Source organism: Triticum aestivum, chromosome 3D (assembly GCF_018294505.1).
Source record: "Triticum aestivum cultivar Chinese Spring chromosome 3D, IWGSC CS RefSeq v2.1, whole genome shotgun sequence".
Lineage (NCBI taxonomy): Eukaryota > Viridiplantae > Streptophyta > Magnoliopsida > Poales > Poaceae > Triticum > Triticum aestivum.
The window spans coordinates 616,857,946-616,884,901 of record NC_057802.1 but is presented as its reverse complement, the minus strand read 5'-3'; the positions used below and the strand labels follow the sequence as shown (position 1 = coordinate 616,884,901).

Sequence of the window (26,956 nt, the reverse complement as noted above, 5' to 3'; positions counted from 1 at the left end):
GTGATGTATGTCAGAGAGTAAAGGCAGAGCATCAGAAGCCAGCAGGATTGCTACAACCATTGCCGATACCCGAATGGAAGTGGGATAAGCTAGGCATGGATTTTATCACAGGATTGCCCAGGACTCGTTCAGGCTATGACTCGATATGGGTTGTAGTCGATCGTTTGACGAAGGTAGCTCATTTCATCCCAGTTAAGACCACTTATACAAGTGCTAAGTTGGCAAAGATATACATGACCAGGATCGTATGTCTGCATGGAGTTCCGAGGACCATTGTATCAGATAGAGGAACCCAGTTTACTTCAAAGTTTTGGAATCAATTGCACGAAACTTTGGGTACCAGGCTAGAGTTCAGTACAGCCTTTCATCCACAGACAGACGGACAGACCGAGAGAGTCAATCAGATTTTGGAGGACATGCTGAGAGCTTGTGCGCTAGATTATGGATCTAGTTGGGACGACAATTTGCCGTATGCAGAGTTCTCTTACAACAACAGTTATCAATCCAGTTTGAAGATGGCCCCTTTTGAAGCTCTGTACGGAAGGAGGTGCAGGACACCGTTGTTGTGGGACGAAGTTGGAGACCGCCAGTTGTTTGGACCAGATTTGATTAAAGAGTCTGAACAGAAAGTGAAGTTGATTCGCGATAGGCTCAAGGTAGCCCAGTCCAGGCAGAAGAGTTATGCGGATTCTAAACGCAAGGAGACAGTTTACGAAGATCGGAGACAGAGTTTATCTTCGAGTATCACCACTTCGAGGAGTGAAGCGCTTTGGAGTTAAGGGAAAGTTAGCGCCACGTTTTGTAGGACCATACAAAGTTTTGGAGCGTATGGGTGAAGTTGCTTACAAGTTGGAATTGCCCGGAGGATTGTCGGGAGTTCACGATGTGTTCCATGTTTCTCAGCTGAAGAAGTGCCACGCAGAGATGGCTGAGATACCACTGAGAGATACAGTGCCATTGGAAGCTATCAGCTGGATAGCGATTTGACCTATGAGGAGAAACCAGTCAAGATTCTCGAATATACCAGCCGAGTCACCCGCAGCAAGGTTATCAAGTTTTGCAAAGTTCAGTGGATTCACCATACCGAGGATGAAGCCACCTGGGAGCGAGAGGAAGATCTACGGAAGGACCACTCTCACCTATTTTCTAGCCAACCCGAATCTCGAGGGCGAGATTCATCTTACGGGGGGTAGGTTTGTAACATCCCAAATTTTCAATTTGGAATGTTATACATAGATCATTCTTGCATGACATATTTTATTACATTTTGTTTTGCGACCCTAGAAATTCTATGCAACTCAAGGACCCACGGAGAGAGTTGGGGATTTCACTATTTTCATATTTGGGTTTTCTCAAATTTTGAAAATAGGATCATTTGTTTTAATTATTTTCTCTCCGAAAATATTTCATATCAATTTTATGAGAGGGGATAATATGATTTCTCCAAAAATAATGAAATATTGGAGGAAAAATATTAAAAACAAATATTTGATTTTATTTGAACTAGGAAAAAATATGCGTTTTTCAAAATTGCATTTTAGGCCCAAATAAATGTTCATCTTGTTCTAAATATTTTATTTAGACGGAGAAAATTTGTTTTGGTCTTTTTAGATTTTTATTTATTTTTCTAGTATTTATTTAAGTTTCTATGAAATTGATTTTTTTTTAAAAATGTATTTTTTCGCCCGCAGACCGAACTGGGCCGAAGGCCCAGCCGGCCCATCTGCCCGCGCCGCCTCGCCCGAGCGTGGCCGAGCCGGACTCCTGCTGGAGTCCGGGTCAGCGCCGCCGCCTCCGCCCGGGGGTGCCCCCTCCCCCAAGTCGGACGCCCCCCGACCCCTTTAAGTACCGCCGCCCGCCGCCACCTCTTCCCCACCCCGAGCCGAGCCGCCCCGCCACCGAACGCCGCCGCCCGCGCCGCCGAATGCTGCCGCCGTCGCCGTTCCGCCGCCGCCGCAGGGAGCCGCCGCCGCCCGCCCTCACCGCCGCCCCGCCGCCGACGCCAGCCCCGCCGAAGCCCGCCGCCGGAGCCGCCGCCGTCCCGCGCCTCGCCGGAATCCCGCCGGACCTGAGGTAGCCACCGCCGCCGGTCTTTCCCGGAAAACCGATTGTTTTTTTTATAAAACCCGCGGTTGTTTTTATATATATATATAGATCGGTTTAGTTTTTTTCCGGTTTATTTATTTTGCGGACGTTCGTCCGTACGTTCGTCCGTACGTTCGTTTTAATGAACGGTTTTCGCCCAATATTTACAGACAACGAATGTTCGTTCGTTAGCCTGTTCGTCAGTTTTTCTTTTTCTCGGATTTTTCGCGATTATTTCCGATCTGTTTTTCGTTTTAGTATAACTTTTCGCTCGTTTATCGGAATCCGGCGATTCAAACGCCTAGAGTTTCGTCTCGAAACCCTCTTTCTGTTTAACCAACTTGAACAAGATTTTGGTACTGTAAAATTTGACTTAGGTCCAGATTAGTAAACGAAGGTTGTTTCGTTCGCCGTTTGAGTTTTGTTTCTTCGTTCGATTTGATTTTTTTTGTAAACCGGAGTTCTTAAGTTGAACTTTCTGGTTAGATCTATTATTTTGAGTTTTATCCGTGCACCCTTGCTTGATTGCTTATGTATGTATTGTTTGTTTGCGATAGAGTACCCGGAGTGCGAAGCGTGCTACTACGAGTCTCTAGGTTTCACGGATCATCAGCAAGGCAAGTAACACTTTGATCATACCTCTTTACCACCCAGTTTTATTGCATTAGATCAATCCTCAAACTATTGCATGATTAGGATCTGATTAAAATGTGGGTTTTGGGAAGTAGTTGAGGTAGTACCTATTGCCCTGTTTATATCAAACCATTGGGAGTTACTTCTACGTTTGCTTATATTGCTATGCTATGCTCGTAGACGTGGATTGGGTTTGAGATTTTTCCATGACAGATGTGAGATTGTTAATTAATGGTTCAACTTAAGGTGGCTACTTTAATTACATCTGGGTGGATTGAGGCACCTGGAGAACCCAGTGTTGCCTGTATTTTTGGATATCCCGGAGTACCCGTGTGATCATCCTATGGACCGCCACCCAGACTCAAAGGGATCATGAGATTATTCATGCTAGAAACTTCCGTGTGCAGCCACAAGCTATTATGGGCTCTAGCATAGTTGAGTAGGTTACATGACCTCTTGAAGAGGTGGGCTAGCAGATGTAGGGGAAAGTAGGTGTAACTGTCCACCCGGAGTAAAGAGTATTGTTTCTGAAAGACTGTGTCTCGGTCATCCGTTTCTCAAACACCATGTAGTGCGAGAAATCAAGCGGAGGCGATCGAGTCTTGTGGGGAAAAGTGCGCAAACCTCTGCAGAGTGTACAATCTAATCATGGTTAGCCGTGTCCCCGGTTATGGACATCTTGAGTATCTAGTTCTTGGATTATCATGTGAATCTCATCATCATGTTACTTAATTTAATTTGATTGGGTTAATCACATTCTTAATTGGGATTGAGTTGGAGGTACCTTCTCAATGTTTAACAACCACCATGATAGTTAAATAAAATTTATTCCTTTGTGGTAGGGAAAAATTGGCTTTTCGCAAAACTGTAACCATAGAGCTTTCCACCAGCCAAATATGCATGTAGTGATAGCATTATTCTGTTCATTACTCTCTATGTGTTACATTGCCAGCACATTCCATGTGCTGACCCGTTTTCGGGCTGCAACATATCATGTTGCAGACTTTTCAGACGACGAGTAAGGTGCCATAGGTCGTGGTCTTATACTCAGTGATGCCGTTGGAGTTGATGGACTCAATTTATCTTCCAAGCCTTCCGCTGTTATCGTTTTTAGATGGCCTTAAGCCGTATTTATTGTATTAAGTTCTGTTTTGAGATATTCGATGTAATAAGTGTGTGATTGCTACTCTGTTATAAAACCTTCAAGTACTGTGCGTGTCAGCATTACAGATCCAGGGATGACACTGATGCACAGAGACTAGACTGTTTGAGGTCTGGTCGCTACACCCATAAAACATTATCAAGATGGAGCTGCCTAGAGGGATGACTAGTTAAAACAGATGCATGGCCAATGTGAGAGATGGGCATACCTACGCCATTGGCGGTGTGAACCTGATCGTGGCCGTCATAGGGCTGGTAGGTGGAGAGTTTGTTGAGCTCGTTCGTCATGGATCCGTGGCGCCAGTGTCCATGTACCAGGCTGGATCAACAGGGTAAGATGGTGTGTATCCTTGCTCAATGCGCTAGTCCTTGCCCTTGGCGGCGATGTGGGCAGCCGGGGCGGCCGCAATGTGGGCGGCCAGGGCGGCCGTGATGTGGGCGGCCGGGGCGGCTACAGGGGGGCCAAAGTCTGCCATGGCAAACTGGCGCTCATTGCCCTTGCCATCATTACCGATTCCGAGAAAACTCCTCTGAAAGCGGCGGTGACACTTGGAGGCGACATGGCGTTCACGACCACACAACTGGCACACCACCCTAGTGTTAGGGCCCCCACCCAGGGATGATGCAGGGGGCGGGGCGATCTTGCCAGACGACAGGGCAGGAGGGCGCTGGCCGCGAGAAGCCCAGAAGGCCGCCGGCTGGGCGGTGATGTTGGTGGAGGCGCGACGAGCCTCGACACGTTGCTCGGTGAAGAGGAGACGTGAGTAGAGCTCATGAGGAGGCATCGCTGGCTTGGCGTTGTGAACGACCTCAGCGAGATTGTCATACTCGATGTCGAGACCTTTGATGACGAAGCCGGCGAACTCCTCATCGCTAAGCGGCCGACCAATGGAGGTGAGCGTGTCCGCCAGCACCTTCATCTTGTTTAAGTACGTCGTGGCGGAGGAGTCTAGCTTCTTGATGTCGGCGAGCTCGCTGCGAAGGGCCATCGAGCGGGAAGTGGAGACTTGGGCAAATGCGTGCTCAAGAGTCGTCCAGGCGTCCATGCAGGTGGCGGCGAAGAGGCAGAGGCCAGCAACTCGGTCGCCGAGGGATCCCTGGATGGTGGAGAGTATCGCCTGGTCCTGCTGCACCCACATACGGTGTTCCGGGTTGATGGCCGGGCCGTGGACGGTAGGGATGACCTGCGGAGGACACGGTAGCGAACCATCAACATACCCTAAAAGGAACCGGCTGTGTAGCAGCGGTAGGACCTTGGCGCGCCAGAACAAGTAGTTGTCCGGCGTGAGTCTGATGGCGATCAGGTTGTCGAAGCGGAACGGCCCGGCGGGCTGGACGACGCCAGCAGCAGGGGCGCCGATCGGCGGAGCCGCGGCGGGGACCATAGCTGCAACCGATGCCGCGGGTGGCGGCGCTGGAACGATCGGGAGCACGGCCGCGGGCGGTGCCATGAGCGAGGCCGCGGGTGGCTCCACGGGCAGCGTCTCCCCCGAGGTCGCCGAGATGACGGCAAGTGTCGAGGATGATCCAGCGGGGGCCATCGCGGGCGGCGGCGGCGCGACTGGTGCTGAGGCCGTCGCAGGCGGTGACGGTGGGATCGGCGCTGAAAACATGGAGCCAACGGTGGTGGTGCCGAAGAACTGATGCACTGACGGAGCCAGAGGGCGAGGTGGGAGGTTGAGGAGGGCGGCAAGCGTTGCGGGGATAGACCCGGAGCTGGCGGCGCCCGAAGTGGAAGCGGTCATGGTGCCGGCGGCAGCGGCCCTAGGATTTAGGGTTTTAGGTGCGGCGGCGGCGGGTGGGTGGAGGTGGAGGAGCTAGGTTAGGCTCTGATACCATGTAAAACGTAGGTTTTGGGGGAACTGGCTCAACCCTCAAAGGGGTGGCCTATCACATATATATATACATATATATATATATATATATATATATATATATATATATATATATATAATGATGATGATGTACAAGTCCAATACCAATAAAGTATGGTTTACACAGTAGGGCTACAATACGAAGTCTAGCATTACTGAACTTAGCAGCAGGCTTACACTGGAGATTTGTTTAGAGCCATCTTGGCATCTCCGTCCTATACTCTTGTTCCTTCCGAATCCTGCCAGTACCGAGAGTATTAATCACCCTTCTTACTGAACTTAGCAGCAGGCTTCTCTTCTCCTTTGTTTACTCCATGGTTTTGCTGAGTGATGTTGGCCTAGGGCGTGCGAGATGTGCTTTGTTGGTGATCATCATTAATAATATATCTGTATAATCTATAATACCTAAATAGTTCATCCTCACTATGCAGGCTATCCACGTCAGCAGATCAGCCACCTCAACAATCTGTTACTAACTTACGGATGGGCCCGACCAACACATCAGCGTCCGTTACCTATTGAATCTCCCCCGTCAATTATTTCGGCTCTTCCTTCTCGGCTTCTCCGTCAGTTTCCTCAACTTTCATCCCCTCCCGTGAGCCCCTTCAATTGCCAATCCACTCTTAGGTTCCTGGCCAAATCCAGGAAGGAGAAGATGGATCTGATGTGCAGTTTTTCATCCCCACCACCCACCTGCACTAGGCCAAGAACAAACAGAAGAAATTCCAAAACATGGAAGGAGATGAATCTCACGTTCTTGGCTGGGTAGGACTCACAGAGGACGGCCGCAACAACTGGCTCCCGCGCCGTCATGGTGCAGCCGGTGCAGGACCGAGGAGGGACCGCATCAGAGGGGCCTTCTTCCTCCTCCCCACGCCCTTCTCCTCTTCTTCTTGCACCAGATCGAGGACTCGATGTCGTTTCGTGTCACCACGTTTGGGTCTCGCCTGCTCGTATACTAAATATAGGTGTGCAATTGTGATATTGAGCTCGCAGTGCACCAACGGTTTGTCTAATTCTGTAGAGCTCGAAGCTTGCGTGAGATGTGAGCAAGGAATGGCCATATTTTCATTCATCTTTATTTTTTTATTATCTGCTTGCCAGCACCGAATTATATACCCGTTTGAGCTTCTGAGTATTATAGAGGAAGTTACATTATGTCTGACCTTAATGAATTTAAGTCAATAGATTGAATTACCGATGCAATTGCGTGGTTATATAGTGCAGTATCTACTGTTGCTCTCCCATTGCAACGCACGGGCACATTTGCTAGTGAAAATCAAATGATAGAAAAGTCCACTTTGAGACGCTGCCATCTGCGGTAGAGCAATGGAGTTTTGTAGCAAAAACAATGCAACTACTTAATCACAGAAGGGAAAAAGGTAGAAGTGACACAAATAGAGTTCTATAGAGAACTGCCAATGTCGCTGACAAATAAAGTGAAGCAAAAGAAGTGTCCCTAGTTACGCAAATGAATTGTCACGTCCATTAATTAAGCAGAAGAGAGTTGTCTAGTTAATTAACACAAAATCAGGCGAAAATCGTCACAACCCGATGAGCAGCATTCACACAATACCATCCACACAACTTAACACAGAGGGCCTCGCCAAGTTTGCACGGCATCATCGTCATCACTGACCGCAACCAGATTAACCAAGTTGATAAATAGACGTTCATCCCAAACTGACTATATAACAAAGTTGAAGAAGCTACCACACTTGTTCTAGAAGGCTAGAAGTTCTCACATTAATTGGATATTTGAGAACAAAGAGGCAGATCTACACAGCTTATTATGGTGTTGCAGATGCCCTCATACAGTCATACGCATGCAGCTCTTCTCCTATATATTTTCTGTAGCCACTGCAACCGCTTAGGCCTGACGCTGCGTCGTCCACAACGCCCAAGCGCTTTTGCGAATGCCTGCGCTACATGCTAGCCTTGTGCTGTCGATGCTGGGTCTCTTCATAGACGGTAGCTGCAGCTACGCCACGCCATAGCAAGCAGCCTACGACATCTCGCGCTCGAGTGCGTATTGTGTTGCCGATGGTGCCCCTCTTCACAGCCTGTATCATTGCCTCGACCATGCGCTTCGACAAGTGGCCGGCAGCCTGCCGACGCCCCGCGCTACCGCCGACCCCGGCTCAGCCACTGGGCGCGCTTGCCGCCAAGCATGGGCTGGGCAGTGAACCTACTGGCGCGCAGGACAGACGCCCGTGGTGGCTCTTCTGATCCTGCTACAACTACGACACCTGAACGGTCCGGCATCTCAATCGCGACTGAGTCAACTTAACGAACGTACGCTAGAACGTGGCATGGATGCTTCAAAATTCTCAGCTTCGGTCATGTAAGCGGGAAAAGAGTACAAGAACAATGAAGTTGAAGTATGTCATGAAAAGGACGAGAAGAATTTTACTCCCTATGTACACTAGTGTAAGACGTTTTTTCAGTTTAATGTAAACAGGTAGTACTTGCTAATGAAGTAACATAGAATACGGCTTAGGCAGGGTGCATCAGAAAGAGGAACCAATTTCGGAAGGCTCCCCTCTCCCCTCCCCTCCACCCTCTCCTTGCTCCACAACACCACCGCCTCCACCCCCACCCCCCCTTCTTGGTGAACTCCACCATTCTCACCTTCCCAACGTCCATTGCTTTCCCAACACCGCTCCCAGCTATGGCCGTCATGGAAAATGGACTTCGATGATGAAAATGGATCGGAAAACATGGTACTGTCACTATTTTAGTTTTTGTGATGGTGCTTCTGTTACGGATGGCGTGATGGTTGATGAATATCGGTTCTACGTGACACAAGTGAACTGTCACTAAAAGTCGTCACCTTTGTAGTGTGAAGCTGGCAACTTAAGAAGAAAAAAAGCTCGTGCACGAATCTGTGCACAGGGAGAGACAAGCCCTTGCACACAAACTGTTGGTGGATGCCTCGATCGTCACCCGTCAGTGCTGTGATCCGGCTCTTCCTTCCTTGCTGTCAATCATGGCAACACATCCTTCCGAGGTAGGAAGTCGTCCATAACGAGAGCCTTCAAGTGATGATCACACATGGTGGAGGGAAACCCCTTCCCCGTAGTGGAATTCACTGCCGGCTTTTTCTTGACCTTGTTGGTAGAGGTACTCCGGTCAGCTCCGCTCCGCCCGCTGGTGCCACCAAGGCTGTAGCTCTCATCGCTGTGAGCCATAAGCAGATATGGTTGAGTTCGAGGAAAATGAGAAAGATTAGAGTTGAGAGATCAAAGCTTGCAACAATCAAGGATTTCTCAAGGAAGAACAACAGGTGCGGAGTGCAATCTACCAAATGGGGAAGAAACCAATATGGGGTGCTCTCTCTCTTTATAACACCGGTGGATACCCAAACGAGGAGTGTGATCAAGGAACATGTGTCCCACGTTCTCCACGAGGTTCCCCCCGCGCAATCTATATATACGTTGACACCATATCTTGGCATGGACAAAACCGCAATTAACGAATGCTCAAATGAAAAAGCTTTCGACATGAAAAGTCTACGTATCATCGAAACTGATGATTTTGATGTTTAAATCATCTTCATCCGAGGTCATATGCAAAAGTTCCAACCAAAACTGTGCATTCCAGTAGTAGATGACCGGATTGTCCGGCCGAAGGCCCGATGAAAGACCAGACACGGGGTTTTATCCGGGAAAACACCAGAAGTTCGAAAGTTGAAGTAAATGTAACGTACATTTTTTAAAAACTCATGAATTTTTTTAAACTAGTGAACATTGTATAAAAATTATGTAAATGTCACGCATGTGTTTTTTAAATGCATGATTAACATTTTTTTTGAAAATTTATGTAATGTGTGTGTGTGTGTGTGTGTAGAGAGAGAGAGAGAGAGAGAGAGAGAGAGAGAGAGAGAATATTTGGAAATATAAACAATAGTAAAGATGAAGCAATTTAAAAAAAATGTGAAGAAAAAACATGCGTGACATCAGCATGACGCGGCCACCTGGTTACTGACTTACTGGGCCGGCCCAAAAACTTCTCCCTGCAGGTGACCGTACGCTAGGAGTCACTGCAGGTGGCACATAGTCGGACCGAGGTTCATGGTCAAGGTTTGCATCACACGAAACAAGGTTCATTGCCAGTGAGTAGTTGGTGTGTGCCTAGCTACATTATTAGGTTTAATGTTCTCGGATCACATCCAGTGGTGCACAATCTAGTGTATCTCCCAAATTTATATCAGCATCGATATGGAAAGATTTAGTATATAACATTAAGGGATAGAACAAGTATGTACAAAATAAGTGCAGTGACATGGTTAGATCTTTACAATCTTATTTGAGTGAACTGGTAGTAAAGGCAGTGATCGATCACATCTTTTCGATCTTATTAGAATGAACGGGAGTAAAGACAATGATACGGTCACATCTTTTTGATCTTATGTGTGAATCGGGAGTAAATCTTCTCTAGCTACAAATCTATATATAAAGATAACATCATGTATTCTTCTGGACGCCCAAACATAAACAAGAAAAAGAAGCTTGCATTGATCTGATGGAGCAGAAAACTATTCTTCTTTGCCTTTTTGTGCTTTTGCTGCTAGGAAATTCTACTCATGCTGGTACGAAATTGTTCTCCCTATCCCTATGTATGATTCCTTTCCGATACCACCCAGAGTAAAGTAATATTGTCAGCTGAACTGCATGGATTCCTTAGAACTTTCTCAATTTGGACTTCTTCTAATTCTGTATATTCATGTCTACAGAAATGCACTGTGAACTGCACGTTCCTTTTTACGGCACTACTTGCATAGAATCAGCATGCCAGAATGCCTGCCGAGGTTCCTGGGGAGATCACACAAAGAAAGCTTATTGTGCACCTGTCCACGTTTCCCTTTGGGGTTGTCATTGCATAGTATGCGATTTCTAGAATTTGTCTACTACATCATGTTGAACAATGTACAATGATGTGATCCAGTAATAAAATATTCGTGCAAGATGCATGTGAGAATCTATATTGAGCATAAATTTTGGTGCACTTGTGATTTGATTTCATTTTGTCTTGTGTTATCTTAGGTTTGGTGATTTTGTGTTTGCATGACTTATGTTCATAAGTTGTGAAATAACCATATGCAACATGAATGAACAAAACTTCCTGTATCAGCACTCCTAGCCCTGGAGCTCCACGGATAGCTCATTCCTGGCAAAAACCTAGACCCAATTTTCGTCGTTATCGCTTGTGCAACCGTCCTCCTTGCTGGTGTCCTTAGTCTCCATTGATTGACAAAAGAACCAAACCCTGGGCTGGCCTGCTTATTTATTTGATTCCCATGCCTCTCTCTCTATGTGTTCTGTTTATCCCAAACAACTTGTTTTCGTAACCTCCAGGATAAATGAACAACGGAACACATGCAACCATGCTTGTGTATTTTTCGAAAATAAAATAAAATAAAATCCATGCTTTTGTATATTTGAGAAAGAAAATCATTGCTCGGCTAGGAGCATAAAGACACGTGTTGAATCGTGTCCTCAACTGTTAGCTCCTTTTTAGAAGACCATGAACTGTGATATAGCTTGTGAACATAGTTAGGTATCCATTCCACGTTGCTGCTTGGTAGGGTGACACAGACCTCTGATACGTCATAATTCTATCAAGATCCGTTCGCATGCAATGGATTGTGCTTTGCATCCAAAACGGCGCGTTGGTACAAACATGCTTTGTATCCGGGCTATTATGCTTCAGTAGAGACTAGCAAAAAGGCTCGTGCGTAGCAACGGGTACAAATAAATAAAATTTTCTTAGCAAGCTAAAAAATAATTTATCACTCAAACAGTTTTGAAAGTAGCAAAGCAATTTTCTTTTTATTTGAGCAAAATAAACATGGAAATCACTGAGCTGCCTTATAGACAGACATTTTAACACTATGCTGCCCCTTCTAAGCATTAATGGTAGCAAGGTTTTTTCGAAACGGAGGCAAAATTTTTGCCTCATCGAAAATTAAGAAGAAGAGAATTGCCCAGTTAATTAACAGAAAACCGGACGAAAATCAATACAGACGGAGCACATACAAACTACTCACACGGCATGAAACCCTACAACCGCACAAGCGGCCCGTCACACTCACCGAAAAACACAACATGCACAAAGCCCGAGAGGCACCTCGCAACCCACAACAACAACCCAATCAAGCAACCAGAGACGTCTAACCTTTGGCGCCACTCTTGCCTTTGCCCACCTTCTTTTGTTTGTCCCTTACTGGCGTTCCCGTCAGGAGGCAGCCAATCGACCTGCCCAAACCAGGTGCCAACACAAGTGGCTCAATGGTTATGCCACTCACACGCATCACCGGTCACAGACGAGGGAATGGCGGCAACATCTAGAACTACACACTCCATGACGCCGAGAGATAGGTTGTTTGATGCCTGACAAGTCTCCACGGGAGGCGGTGAGGACACCGGGTCCACCTCTGAAGCTTGGAGAGAGTCCATCTCGAGCCGCTCCATTGACAAAGGCGAAACAGGTTCCCCACACAACACCTACATCTCGGGCATGGTCTGCAGCACGGAGACACAACCTCGGCGGAGGCCTGATCCTCGAAGTCTAGCAACACATGGGGCGTCGAATTAGACCCAACACGAGGCAAGAAGCTCGAAGTACGAGGGGAGAAGCAACCATGGAGATCCACATCTTTGTCAATGGAGGCGACATAGGAGGGAGTTGCTCCTCAGCCGTCGCAGCCGATAGCCTGCCCAGAGCAATCTCCGCATGGTGCAGAAGGCTCCCAGCCTGCAGCAGCCATCCGTGCAGTGAATCAACCACATCACACAGAGGTTGAATCGCCTCCACCTTCTGTAAAGAAGCCAAGCCTTGTAGCTCAGAGCATAGCAGCTCGGCTTGCGCAACAAAGCTATACAGGGTTATCGAGCAAGATCAGCAGACGCCAAGCGTTTCGACACTCACAGGCCCGATGGTTGTTCCCCAAGCAACGAGAGCACCGAAAGGGATCCCTGCACTCCATCGCACGATGTCCAGTAACAAGGCAGCTGCAGCATCGACCATGCAGCCACGCGGGAATGGGCCGAGGGGATGAAGCTGAAGCTGGAGACGACAGACGATGTTGACCATGCCATGGCCGCACTTCCTGCCAAACCTCGCAGGTAGCTGCCTCACGCTCAGCACTGGCCCTGTGGGACCACTTGGTAGCCAGGGGCGTTTGGAGAGCCAGCTCTAAGCCATCTTCATCTTCGTCATCGTCGTCGTCGAGGGAGCTCCACGAAGACCGCACCGTGTCCGTAGCCAAAGCATAAGAAGCACCCGAGGCAGCCAACGACTTTCCAGCCCTCACGTCCGAAGAGAGCCCGGAGACATGAACATGACTGCCGTCTCCAGCAGAAATGTCGGGCGGTGCACTAGGTGTTGGCGTCGTGTGGACCAGATTGCCGGCGACTCGGGTTTGGACGGAACCTCGTGCCAGACCAGCCGTCCCTGCATGGTCAGGTCAGCCTCCCGCGGCAAGGCTGCGCGGAGATGGCACCGGCAGAGGGGCGGGGGCGACGACGGCAGCAGGAGGAGCCAGAGTGGCCAGGGCGGCTTCCATTGGCGGAGCAACAGAAGGGAGAAGCGGGCCCGAAGTTTGCCGCGTATCGGCCACCAGAGAAGTGACCTATGGGGAAGTAAGAGTCGGAGCCTGGCCGCTAGACGCCGAACGAACGGAGGTCGAGGCGGAGCAGCAATAACCAGACCAGGCCGCTGCACCGAAGGACGGACGAGGAAGAAGCGGGCGGCGGCCCCGCACGCCCACCCACGAGTGCGAATGGGAGACGCCCATCACCTCACATGAGACATGAAGCAGAGCAGGGGCACCGGATCCGGCCTCGTCGGCCGCAGGGGGAGGACGGACGGGGCGTATCAGGTGGTGCAACCAACGCGATAAAAGGGGTTGTCAATCCCTTCACGGTCACTTACGAGAGTGAGATCTGATGGATATGATAAGATAATATTTTTGGTATTTTTATGATAAATAGAAATAAAGATGCAAAGTAAAATAAGCGGCGCCAGAAATAGCTAAGTGTTGGAAGATTAATATGATGGAAAATAGACCCGGTGGCCATAGGTTTCACTAGTGGCTTCTCTCAAGAGCATAAGTATTACGATGGGTAAATGAATTACTGTCGAGCAATTGATAGAATTGAGCATAGTTATGAGAATATCTAGGTATGATCATGTATATAGGCATCACGTCCGTGACAAGTAGACCGAAACGATTCTGCATCTACTACTATTACTCCGCACATCGACCGCTATCCAGCAAGCATCTAGAGTATTAAGTTCATAAGAACAGAGTAATGCTTTAAGTAAGATGACATGACGTAGAGGGATAAACTCATGCAATATGATATAAACCCCATCTTTTTATCCTCGATGGCAACAATACAATACGTGCCTTGCTGCCCCTGCTGTCACTGGGAAAGGACACTGCAAGATTGAACCCAAAGCTAAGCACTTCTCCCATTGCAAAAAAGATCAATCTAGTAGGCCAAACCAAACTGATAATTCGAAGAGACTTGCAAAGATAACCAATCATACATAAAAGAATTCAGAGGAGATTCAAATATTGTTCATAGATAATCTTGATCATAAACCCACAATGCATCGGATCTCGACAAACACACCACAAAAGAAGATTACATCAAATAGATCTCCAAGAAGATCGAGGAGAAATTTGTATTGAGATCCAAAGAAGGAGAAGAAGCCAACTAGCTAATAACTATGGACCCGAAGGTCTGAGGTAAACTACTCACACATCATCGGAGAGGCTATGGTGTTGATGTAGAAGCCCTCCGTGATCAATGCCCCCTTTGGCGGAGCGCCGGAAAAGGCCTCAAGATGGGATCTAACGGGTACAGAAGGTTGCGGCAGTGGAAATAGGGTTTTTGCTCCATCTCTGATGGTTTGGGGGTACGTAGGTATATATAGGAGGAAGAAGTACGTCGGTGGAGCAACGAGGGGCCCACGAGGGTGGAGGGCGCGCCTGGTGGGGGGGGGTAGGCGCGCCCCCTGCCTCGTGCCTTCCTCGTTGATGGTTTTACGTAGACTCCAAGTCCTCTGGATCACGTTTGTTCCGAAAATCACGTTCCTGAAGGTTTCATTCCGTTTGGACTACGTTTGATATTCTTTTCCTTCGAAACACTGAAATAGGCAAAAAACAGTAATGTGGGCTGGGCCTCTGGTTAATAGGTTAGTCCCAAAAATAATATAAAAGTGTATAATAAAGCCCATCAAACATCCAAAACAGAATATAATATAGCATGGAACAATCAAAACTTATAGATACGTTGGAGACGTATCAAGCATCCCCAAGCTTAATTCCTGCTCGTCCTCGAGTAGGTAAATGATAAAAACAGAATTTTTGATGTGGAATGCTACTTGGCATAAATTTCAATGTAATTCTCTTATTTGTGGTATGAATATTCAGATCCACAAGATTCAGAATAAAAGTTTAATATTGACATAAAAAATAATAATACTTCAAGCATACTAACTAAGCAATTATGTCTTCTCAAAATAACATGCCAAAGAAAGTTATCCCTACAAAATCATATAGTCTGGCTATGCTCTATCTTCATCACACAAAGTATTTAATCATGCACAACCCCGATGACAAGCCAAGCAATTGTTTCATACTTTTGGTGTTCTCAAACTTTTTCAATCTTCACGCAATACATGAGCGTGAGCCATGGACATAGCACTATATGTGGAATAGAATGGTGGTTGTGGAGAAGACAAAAAGGGAGAAGAAAGTCTCACATCAACTAGGCGTATCAATGGGCTATGGAGATTCCCATTAATAGATATCAATGTGAGTGAGTAGGGATTGCCATGCAACGGATGCACTAGAGCTATAAGTGTATGAAAGCTCATCAAAAGAAACTAAGTGGGTGTGCATCCAACTCGCTTGCTCACAAAGACCTAGGGCATTTTGAGGAAGCCCATCATTGGAATATACAAGCTAAGTTCTATAATGTAAAATTCCCACTAATATATGAAAGTGATATCATAGGAGACTCTCTATCATGAAGATCATGGTGTTACTTTGAAGCACAAGTGTGGTAAAAGGATAGTAGCATTGTCCCTTCTCTCTTTTCTCTCATTGTTTTCTTTGGGCCTTTTCTCTTTTTTATGGCCTCTTTCTTTTTTTTCGTCCGGAGTCTCATCCCGACTTGTGGGGGAATCATAGTCTCCTTCATCATTTCCTCACTTGGGACAATGCTCTAATAATGATGATCATCACACTTTTATTTACTTTACAACTCAAGAATTACAACTCAAAACTTAGAACATAATATGACTCTATGTGAATGCCTCCGGTGGAGTACCGGGATATGCAATGAATCAAGAGTGACATGTATAAAAAATTATGAACGGTGACTTTGACACAAATACGATGTCAACACTAGTAGAAAAAGGCGTTTAGTCCCGGTTCATAAGGGCCTTTAGTCCCGGTTCTGGAACCGGGACTAAAGGGTCGTTACTAAAGCCTCCCCCTTTAGTCCCGGTTCTTACACGAACCGGGACTAAAGGCCCTCCACGTGGCCGCTGCCTGGAGGTCCACCTTTAGTCCCGGTTGGTAACACCAACCGATACTAAAGGAAATTTTATAATTTTTTTTATTTTTTTTTATTTTCAAATTTCTGAATTATTTTAACCTCTAATCTCTGATCACCCCTCATGACTGCTCAATTTAACCTCTAATCTCTAATCACCCCTCATTATCTAACTTCCCGGACGGTCACCCATCCTCTCACTACTCCAGCCTGAGCACGCTTAACTTCCGGGTTCTATTCTCCCTCGTTTCCAAGTCTACACTTGTTGTTTTCTTGACAATAGTAAGATGTCAATCCTATTAACCCTCAGGAATTTAGCTTGACCATGAAGTCACACAGTTCACTGTTTGAGTTTGAAACTATTGTTCTAAAAAACAATAATTATTTAGTAACACTAATATTTCTTGAATAAGTAGTTTGACCATAGTTTGACCACAATTTGACCAGATTTGACCAAAATTCAAAAAAACTGAAATAATTATTTAGTAACACTAATATTTCTTGAATAATTAGTTTGACCATTGTTTGACCACAGTTTGACCAAATTTGACCAAAATTCAAAAAAACTGAAATAATTATTTAGTAACACTAATATTCTTGAATAATTATTTAGTAACACTAATACTTCTTGAATAAGTAGTTTGAGCATAACTTTTTTCCTTTTAGAATTGGAGGATTCTAAAAATTTGCAAACAGGTCGTAGGCGGTCAAAATCGGATGCGGATTTTTGTGCTGAACATTTTGATATATATTATACGTTTTTTCTGACATCGTATGCAAAAGTTATAGCCGTTTTACATTTTCCCTACACTTTTTGCAAAACATGTCCAAATTTAAGTTTTTAATTTTTCCTAACTAGTACATGTAGTAACACAACTACATCTGAAAAGATTTTAATTTTTGAAGTTTTTTTCATTTTCTTTTGCTTTTTACAAAACTGAAAAGGCGATCCACAGGGGGGTAGAGTTTGAAAATGGGACCTTTATTACCGGTTCGTGCCATGAACCGGTACTAATGCCTCAAACCCCAGTAGTACCGGTTGGTGGCTCGAACCGGGACTAAAGGTCTAACTTTTAGTCCCGGTTGGTGCCACGAACCGGTACTAATGGGCATCGCACCCTTTAGTTCCGGTTCGTGGCACCAACCGGGACTAAAGGTCCCATTTGAACCGGGACTAATGCATGTACGGTGCCCTAGCCGCTCGAACCGGGACTAACATTAGTCCCGGTTCGTAATGCAACCAGGATTAATGCTCTTTTCTGGCCGAACCAAAGCCATGTTTTCTACTAGTGCAACTACATGATCATGCAAAGCAATATGACAATGATGAAGCGTGTCATAGTAAATGAAACGGTGGTAAGTTGCATGGCAATATATCTCGGAATGACTATGGAAATGCCATGATAGGTAGGTATAGTGGCTGTTTTGTGGAAGGTATATGGTGGGTGTATGATACCGGCAAAAAGTGTGCGGTATTAGAGAGGCTAGCAATGATGGCAGGATGAGAGTGCGTATAATCCATGGACTCAACATTAGTCATAAAGAACTCACATACTTATTGCAAAAGTCTACAAGTTATCAAAGCAAAGTATTACGCGCATGCTCCTAGGGGGATAGATTGGTAGGAAAAGACCATCGCTCGTCCCCGACCGCCACTCATAAGGAAGACAATCAATAAATAAATCATGCTTCGACTTCATCACATAACGGTTCACCATACGTGCATGCTACGGGAATCACAAACTTTAACACAAGTATTTCTCAAATTCACAACTACTCAACTAGCATGACTCTAATATCACCATCTTCATATCTCAAAACAATTATCAAGCATCAAACTTCTCATAGTATTCAACACACTCATAAGAAAAAAAATACTAATCTTGGATGCCTATCATATTAGGACCAATTTTTATGATTAAAGTGAATTACCATGCTGTTTTATAGGACTCTCAAAATAATATAAATGAAGCATGAGAGAACAAAAGTTTCTATAAAAGAAATCCACCACCGTGCTCTAAAAGATATACTCGTGCACTCCCACCACGGACCCGATGCAGCTCGGACTGCACCCGACGCGTCCGGTGCGCGCACGCACACGCACCCGACGTGGTCGCCATTGTGACGGCCACAGTTTTGTTCCTAACATTGCATCGGTCCCAGAAAGTAACTAAATCTACGACGACTTGGGAGGCCGGGTACACCTCACGAGAGGTGCCCGGTGTAAATCGATGCGGCGTACACCAATAGGCAAGCAACACAAATCTGACCCGGAAGGTTAACACCGTCGCTCGGCCCCGCAACACAAATCGATGCGGTTGTCTTTCTCGAGGGGAAGGCCTATGTACGGTCCAAGGTACGCCCTCGGTTCCTGGGGCATCGAAGAGCGTGCAATCGCGTCCACCCGCCGAACAATTTAACCAGACTTAGTCCGCTTCGAGCAGTGAGTGGCCAAGAAAGGCCAGACATCCATGCTTGTTCTGTTCGGAGCGACAGTAGTGCGGAACGAGCAGCGTTTTAGACCAGAGGCGCTGAGTAATCAGGTAGCCGGGGGATTCCAGCAACGGACCCTCATGCACCCAACCACACGACATCGATGTTTATGTGATGAAGCGTGATGACCTGGCTGTAACAATCAAGCACCACACAACACCACATATCGTCAAAGCGAGGCGAGGAACCCGGGTCCGGATCCATACGCGATAGAAACCCACACCTCATAAGGCACATACCTAACCGATTTCTTAGTTGCATCGGACTTATATGTGCAGTAGACTCATCACAAACGAACGGGCCTCGGAAGACCAATGTTGCGCTTATCGCCGTTCTTATTCTGTGTTACTCTCTCCTCGCCACCGAAACCTACGTTCACACCTGACCTCTATGGCACCGACGTCATGTCTAAGTGAGGCCAGTACGAACCAACACTTGCCATGATCCAGGGATAATTACCCCTTTTTTTAGCATGTCCATTGATTCTTCATGTTCCTTCCCTTTGGGTGCTTTGTTTTTCGACAAACGCTAGATTTTATTGACTCAAAATAAAACATCAAGTTGATACAGACACAATAAGCACATACCCGGTCTCTGCAAAACTAGGATGCACCGAGTCAACACCAACACACACACGAAAACCCACCAGCAAATAGCAAAGTCCTATACGACCAAGACTATTTATAAGCAAGGAAAGAACCTGAAGCGAACAAATCCGCGTTCGACAAACTACGCCAATGGCCATATCCGCACCAGCCAATTCATGACAACATAAGGACAACAGGGTTCTTCAACAGCAACGCCTTCATGAAGGGAGCGACGCTCGAGCGCCGCCATCACCAGATCTACCCACCAAACATCAGACTCTAGGTTTCGCCCTGAAGAACAAGTCAAAGCACATTCGAGCAATACATTCAACAAGAGAATGACGCAGAAACATCACCATTTCCATGTATGACCACTCAGGTCATACATAGCTTTTCACCTGGGAGCTCGAGACCGGGTACTTGACAAGCACCACCATCAGAGTCAATCATATGTTGTAGCCACCGCTTTACCGCGATAATAGCAGCTGGATGCGATGGACTAAAAAACTGACCGCCGCCGATGTACAACCATACCATCTGCGTCAAGTCATTCTCCATATATTGCATCTGATCGACGAAGGAAACCACCGGATCTGAAGAGAGTAATCCACGCGAAGATCTTTCGATGGCCATCACAATCCATAGCAAGGTCGCCACTAGCCGGAGTGGTCACCACATAGACTAACACCATCGGCGGAGCACACCACCACTGACTACCCGCTGGCTAACGATAGCCCTGTCCAAGCCTATCGACCCAAGGGCCGACATGACCGGATCCGGAGCACGAAAGACAGATCTGTCCGGTCTTATTGAGTGAAGGCGCTAGTAAATGTTCTCTAGCTTCAAATCTATATATAAAGATATAATCTGTACACCCAAACATAGAGGAGAAGAAGAATTTTGTGTCTAGTCCTATGGAAGGGAAGGCGATTCTTCTTTGCCTCATGGTGATGTGCAGCTCGGAAACTCCATTCATGTTGGTACGAAATCGATCTCCCTTTCCCTACATATGTTTACTTTCTCTCCTGAACCTTGAGCTGCACAATAAACATAAGGCAAAGAAGAATCACCTTCCCTTCCATCTGACTAGACACAAAGTTCTTGTCCTCTCTGTTTGGGTGTACAGAACCTTACCTGATTATATATCTAACTCAATTAAGTCTAGACAGATCTGAGCATATCACTGTCCATAATTTTCTTTAATAGTTCTATCTTTAAGAATGGTTCTATCTTTAGGATGGTATCCATTTAACATCCTTTAAAAAAATTCTTGTGAAGTGTTTATTTTCCAGGTAATTTTTCATGAATTTGGTAATCGTTTATATGGATCAACTATTGATATTTTGTTCTTCATGTAAATACATGTAGTTTGGGTCAAGTCGTGTTTTTTTTGCAGAAATAATGTAACATGATAAATTCTAAGGATTTAGGCTAATCTACACCGTAATAACTCAGTCCCACTAGATGAACCACCCTAACTTAAAATTAATGTTGCAACTTCTAGGGAGCCTCTAATAGTATAGGTAGGTGTAGATTTGATTCTAAAACTACCTTGAACCCATCTCTACATAGAAGGGAGCCACTGACTAGATTTTGGTTCATAGAAGGGAGATGTTTCACATTCTTTGGCCGCATGATCTTCACCAAAGTGAACTTTAGATCCACCGCACCAATGTGATGAACATAAGCATCAATCAATTACCCATAAGGACAAAAGAACCACATGCGACCTGATTAGAACTTAACAAAGAGACATCAACGAACGCTAGCACGTGAATCAATCCACCAAGATGATGATCGAAATACTAAAAGAGCAATAGGTAAATTATCGTAACCATTAGTATTTCTAGAGGTGACCATGTTGACATTCTAAGAGCCCGTTTTCTCTCTGCGATCTACACATTCTAGGCCTTCCTTCGGAAAGTGTCCAAGCATTTTACAAGCATAGAACTCTAGCTCAACCTTGTTCATCTTCTTCTTCTTGAAGGTAGTAGTCTTGATAGGCTTATGGAGAATAGGCATGTTCTTCTCTCTGTTCCTATTTTGTGGGTATCTCTGCGCCATATTGGCGCTAGGTTGAACCTCTTCTGCTTTCTCAGTACTGTTGTTAGCTCCATCTTTCTCCTCAATATCAACATATGCTATCAGATTTCAACTGGATTATCATGTCTCTTATGGTATGGAGTGGCAACACTCCTCCATGAAAGGAGGGAGCTTTGTAGCATGCACCAAGCCACGAATTTGTCAAGTAAATCAGAGTTCAAGTTCCTTTAGAATGCATTGTAAGTCATGATCTTCTTCAACTACAGAACGATTTTTGTCTGATCTTCATCAGAGATTCACTCTGGCATGCCAGTGCTACATGGTAACTTTCAGAGTAGTAAGCCAGAGTGTGGAAATCACTTGGCACCTCTTAAGTGCACACTTGTAAACTTATCCGGCCTCAATGTATCAACAAATTTATTATTAATTCCAGCAAATAATTTGGTTTTTGGATTGTTGTTTAACTAGAAAAATTTATTATTAATTCCAGCAAATAATTCATGAATTGAATAGTAATTAACATGCATAGCTCTAGCATACTAGATGAAGAAAACAACAGTATCACACATTCAACAGCAAACATAGTTACAGAGATGATCACATCATGATGCATGTATTGTTCATTTGTAGCCATGGTTCCTGCAGAAGCTATGTTGTTGACGATGACGTTGGTGACTGGTCAAAGTAGACTGCGTTGCAAATGTCGGTACGCAACGACATCCAACTTGGATGGAAGATGACCCGTGCTGACGAACTTAAGCAGCCACGCGTAGCAGTTGTGAAGATCATCCTCCCCAGTGCAGGATTAGAAGGACGGGAGGTTCCTGAGACATGCTCTACCGCTCGCCGATACACGTCGGCCTTCGAGATGGAGTATACTATGCACGTTGCGACATGAGGTAAAATCCTAGCTTGTTTCGGTGTGTTTTGGTTTTGGCCGGTAAGTTGTATATATAGGAGGAGCAACGCAGTATACGGTAATTGGCTATGGCTCCTAGGTGTATATGCACCCATTGTCTAAATACACAGTTTGAATTTTTCAACTTTCCGGAATGTGTATTTAGACAATGGGTGCATATACACCTAGGAGCCAAAACCCCGCGTCCGTATTTTCATGATTTCATTGATAGTATAATACTGAACTTAAACATGTATTCTTGGATGATATGTGTGAGTTGTGGATTTCCTGCCCTTTATCACAAATCGACAGTACGTAGTTCAGAATTTAGTTGACATAAGATTAATCATACTTCCTATTTTGAGCAGGAAAGAGTACATTGTTGAACCAACTCTTTGGGACTAATTTTAGGGAGATGGATGTGATCAGGGGAAGGTATACTCAATTTTATTTACAAATATTTCTTTCATTTTTTCGCTTCTCTTATCATGAAATTGTGCTTTCAAGTGTAGTACACCCTTAGATTTAATAGTATATTTGTATCTCTAGGAGCCAAACTACCAAAGGCATCTGGATGGCACGCTGTGTTAGTGTCGAGCCTGTACCGTTGCAATGGATTTGGAAGGAACTGATGGAAGAGAAAGAGGAGAGGTATGTTTACTTGCAGTTTGATTCCCTTGTTCTTTTGACCTTTCGAGTAGCAAAGTGCAACATTAGAGTGATACTAGAAGGTTATGACTTGGTAACTAGAATAGTTACTGGTACGGTTTGACCTAACAATCACTGAACTGTCAATTAGACCTAGAACATAAGAAACAAAGACACTATGCAATTTCTCTTCTTTCTATCATTCTGTGAGTATTCAGTGCCCCAACCAGAAAAACTTGGACCTTAAAGCATCTAATGTACATCTATTCATCAGAACTGGCCAGAGTTGTATAACTGTAAACCTCTTGTGTTCTATTACAAATGAAGCAATTGAGCAAAATTGCCATATCTGTGACCTCTTATGTGTAGATTCTTGCTTCCCTGTTGAAATTCGTAGCTGCTGGTATCGCTGCCATTCTAACTTTTCCCCCAAATTCTTGATTGATTGATCTTGAACTGTGGGAAGTGCTCACTAGGTTAACAAATGCCAGGGCCTTCAGTTTAATGCAGAAGCACATGCAGTCATGAATGCAGAGTAGCTGGTGACTCCACTATATCAAGATCTCTGAAGAAATGAATTACATACAGCTTTACAACAATCTCTATAGAATGGAAGCAAGTCATGTCTCTCGCTGTAAGGTGGAGGAGGAGAGCTCGACCGGAGCTTAGCGGATGAGGGGCGCCTTGATCCATCCGTTGGCGAAGGTGACCGCCTTCAAGATTAGAAGGGGAAACCATCGCTCACTATACATACGCTTTAGAAGGAAATCAAAAGTGCATTTTCTATACAAAACCATTATGTGGTCATCTATCTTAGAAACTATTCACACCAAATTCATATGGAATAGCACTCACGGAGGCAGTTGAACCAAGCTATCTATGCCTAACTATGACTTCATAGTTGTATTGCCTCCATTGCCGCTGTGGTGGCTTTTGCTCTCTTATGTTCCTGCTCGTAAAACTAAACTTAATGTGAGCAAATTAGTTTTTGTAATATCATGACTACATTGAACTTGATGTTGCGCTACTTCTGAGGCGGGTTAATTTTTACAATCTCATGATATTGTTGAACTCGATGATGTTACTCTTCTGGAATGTTTATTCTTTCCCTTGAATCAGAAAATCGGTTGTTGACGTTTTACATGTGCTAAACTTGATTCCTACTGAAGCATCATGCGGTTTGATCTTCCACCGCTTGGCCATATCGGTTGGACCGGCACCCTCGTGCCAAGGCGCGTTGCCGATCTAGTTAAACATTGGGACGGTTGCCATGATGCGTCCTTGCCTCTGCACTACCCACTCCACGACAAGGACTACCTGTGCAATACACTTGGTTCGTACGTGTTGTATATGGTTATGAAACTCCATGCGATGCATACACTCCATAAGATTATGAACGGCAAAATAAAATCAAATAGAATATCACATGCATGTCACCATAATGTTTTATTAGTGGACATCATTTTTCATGATTTGGCATGATGGAAAAGTCTAACTCGATATAGTCACGAATCACAGAACGTACATAAACAGGAGACTATGAAAAATCCAGTCATTTTACAATAAGAACCTTTCACGAGCTTTCCGAACTTCTTCACGCATTTGTTCTGGCAGAAATTTTCGTCTAGGCAATACAAAGGTATCCAGTAAGCACGCTTTTCATAGCACCCTGTGGACAAGAACAAACGTCAGTAAGAGAAATCCACACTAAGAAACTTGTGCAGTTGTACTCCGCTTGGAGGGATAAGAGACACATATATTGGGACATGGAGATTGATTTCTTACGAGCATGAGTTGAATCTCCTAGAAGGACAAGCACCGTAAGGCAAAGAAGAAGAGCTTTCCCCTTCATAAGGCAGGCTCAAACTTCTGATTCTCGTTTCTGTTTGGGCGTCAAGATGCATACATGATGGTATCTTATAGATTTGTAGCTAGAGAACATTTAGTCTTGGTTAACTCAAATATATAAAAATCAGACCATATCATTTTCCTTAATTTTATATGGTATCCATTTAATGTTATTATATATATCTAATATCTACGACGATGGTATCAATTTAATGTTATTATATCTATCTATATCTACAACGATGGTATCCATTTAATGCTATTATATCGATCTATATCTTGGACGATGGTATCCTTTTAATGCTATGATATTACGTCTATCTACATTCAGGATGGCAAAGAAGAATAGCTTAATCCTTCAAAAGAATCAAGGATGGCAATGGGTAGGGTATAATGTGGGTACAATAATCTCATATCTGTTTTTTTAACATCAGTACAGACACAAGTGCTCACATATACGCGCATACACTCACCCTTAGGGCGACTCACCCTTAGACACGCACACCCTACCCTTATGAGCACCTCCGAAAGGCTGAGCCGGCATATCATCTCAGACAATATTACGTAGCTTTTGTATATAGTATGTACCTTGTATTTGTACTGTTGACGAATGTGTGTGTGTGTCTATATATAGGACAGCACTATTCTAATTCCAGGATTAGAATAGTTATTTGGATCATAGCAGCCCCTATAAGGGCCCAACAGGGCCCTCCTGAACTTCTGAACTACAGTCGGCCCGACCCAGGGGATCCCGAGGCGCCTCGACAGGATCGCACCCGATCCGAGACTCCTCGACAGGATCCACCTCATCCCCTCGATCCCGAGCCGCCCCAGCCTCCCTCCTCGCCGCTCCTCCCCTCCTCGCCGCCGATCTTCGCCGGATCCGCCGCCTTCCCTCCTTCCCCAGCTCCTGGCCGGCCGGATCAGCCGCCTCCCCTCCGTCTCCAGCTCTTGGCCGGCCACCGGTGCGGGCGAGCGAGCGACGGCAGACGCCGGCGCGAGGGAGCCCGCGTCGCCTGGACGCGGCGAAGCCGCCATGGACTTCAGGAAGCCGCATCCTCGTCCCATCGCCACAGACCGAAGCCTTGGCAGACCAGATGATGGCCTCGACGCAAGCTACGGCGAGCGGCGCGACCAACGGAGCAACTCCTCCGCGGAGGCGGCATCGGCTGCGCCCTCAAATTCAGCGGCAACAGTACATGAACTTCCTCCCAATTTTGCCTTCTTCTTCAGTCTTGCCTTCTCTGACCTTCTTGCTTCATGCAGATGAACTTCGTGCCCTCTGCAAGACATGGATTGCCATGGAATTCCTCTGCTATCTCCACGACGAATTGTTCTCAAGATGGCCTATCAGTTGCTGGAAAAACATTGGCCGAACTTCTAGCCAGGGTATGGTTAAACTTCTTCCTTCTGTTTGTTATTTGCTTACAGCTATGTGAAGTTCTGGTAGTGTGTGAGCCTCAGTCCAGGCTACAAAAGCTTTTTTAAAATCTGCCTGCTTACAGGCATGTGAAGTTCAGGTAGTATGTGAGCCTCAGTCTAGGCTACAAACACTATAAAATCTGCCTGCATTCACATTCACATGTGGAAAAACCATGTGAAGTTCAACTAGTAAGTGTGCTAGAGTTCAGGTTGGTATGTATCTGGTTCTGTGCAAAAAAAAGGAAAATAGAACATGCATGTGATCTCACATGAAGGTCAGGTTGGTATGCACTAGTAGTTCAACCATTCAAACTCATGAAGGTTCAGGTTTTTTAACTGTAGACAGTATTTCCCCTTTGCAAAACAAGAAGTTCAGGTCGTGGAGAGTGCTCAGTTCAGGTACATATAAGTAATCAAATAGTGTAGAATTAACATGATGTGAGTTTCATTCTGTGAAGTGTGCTCAGTTCAGGTACAAAAGTATTGGCAGATGCTCAGCTCAGTGCATAGTGTGATGGCTCTCCTAGGGGAAAAAATATGTACATGAACACCACTTTTATATGAGAAGTTCAGGCTGTGAATAATGCTAAGTTCTGTTGCAAAGGTATAGGCAGATCTAACATGTGTGCTAATAGACATTTTTTTCTTTTATGTCAGCAAGACGAGAGACGCATGAATAAGCTTAGAAGT

General features: G+C 45.4%; 1 long non-coding RNA gene across 1 annotated transcript; it reads right to left on the bottom strand.

Annotated features, from left to right (window-relative positions):
- Positions 1-23,517: 23,517 nt before the first annotated feature.
- LOC123075984 (uncharacterized) lies at positions 23,518-24,842 on the bottom strand. The gene is made up of 3 exons (XR_006436247.1): positions 24,782-24,842; positions 24,567-24,665; positions 23,518-23,709 (listed from the first exon to the last, which is right to left on the bottom strand). It is a non-coding gene; the product is annotated as an uncharacterized lncRNA (long non-coding RNA).
- Positions 24,843-26,956: the final 2,114 nt, after the last annotated feature.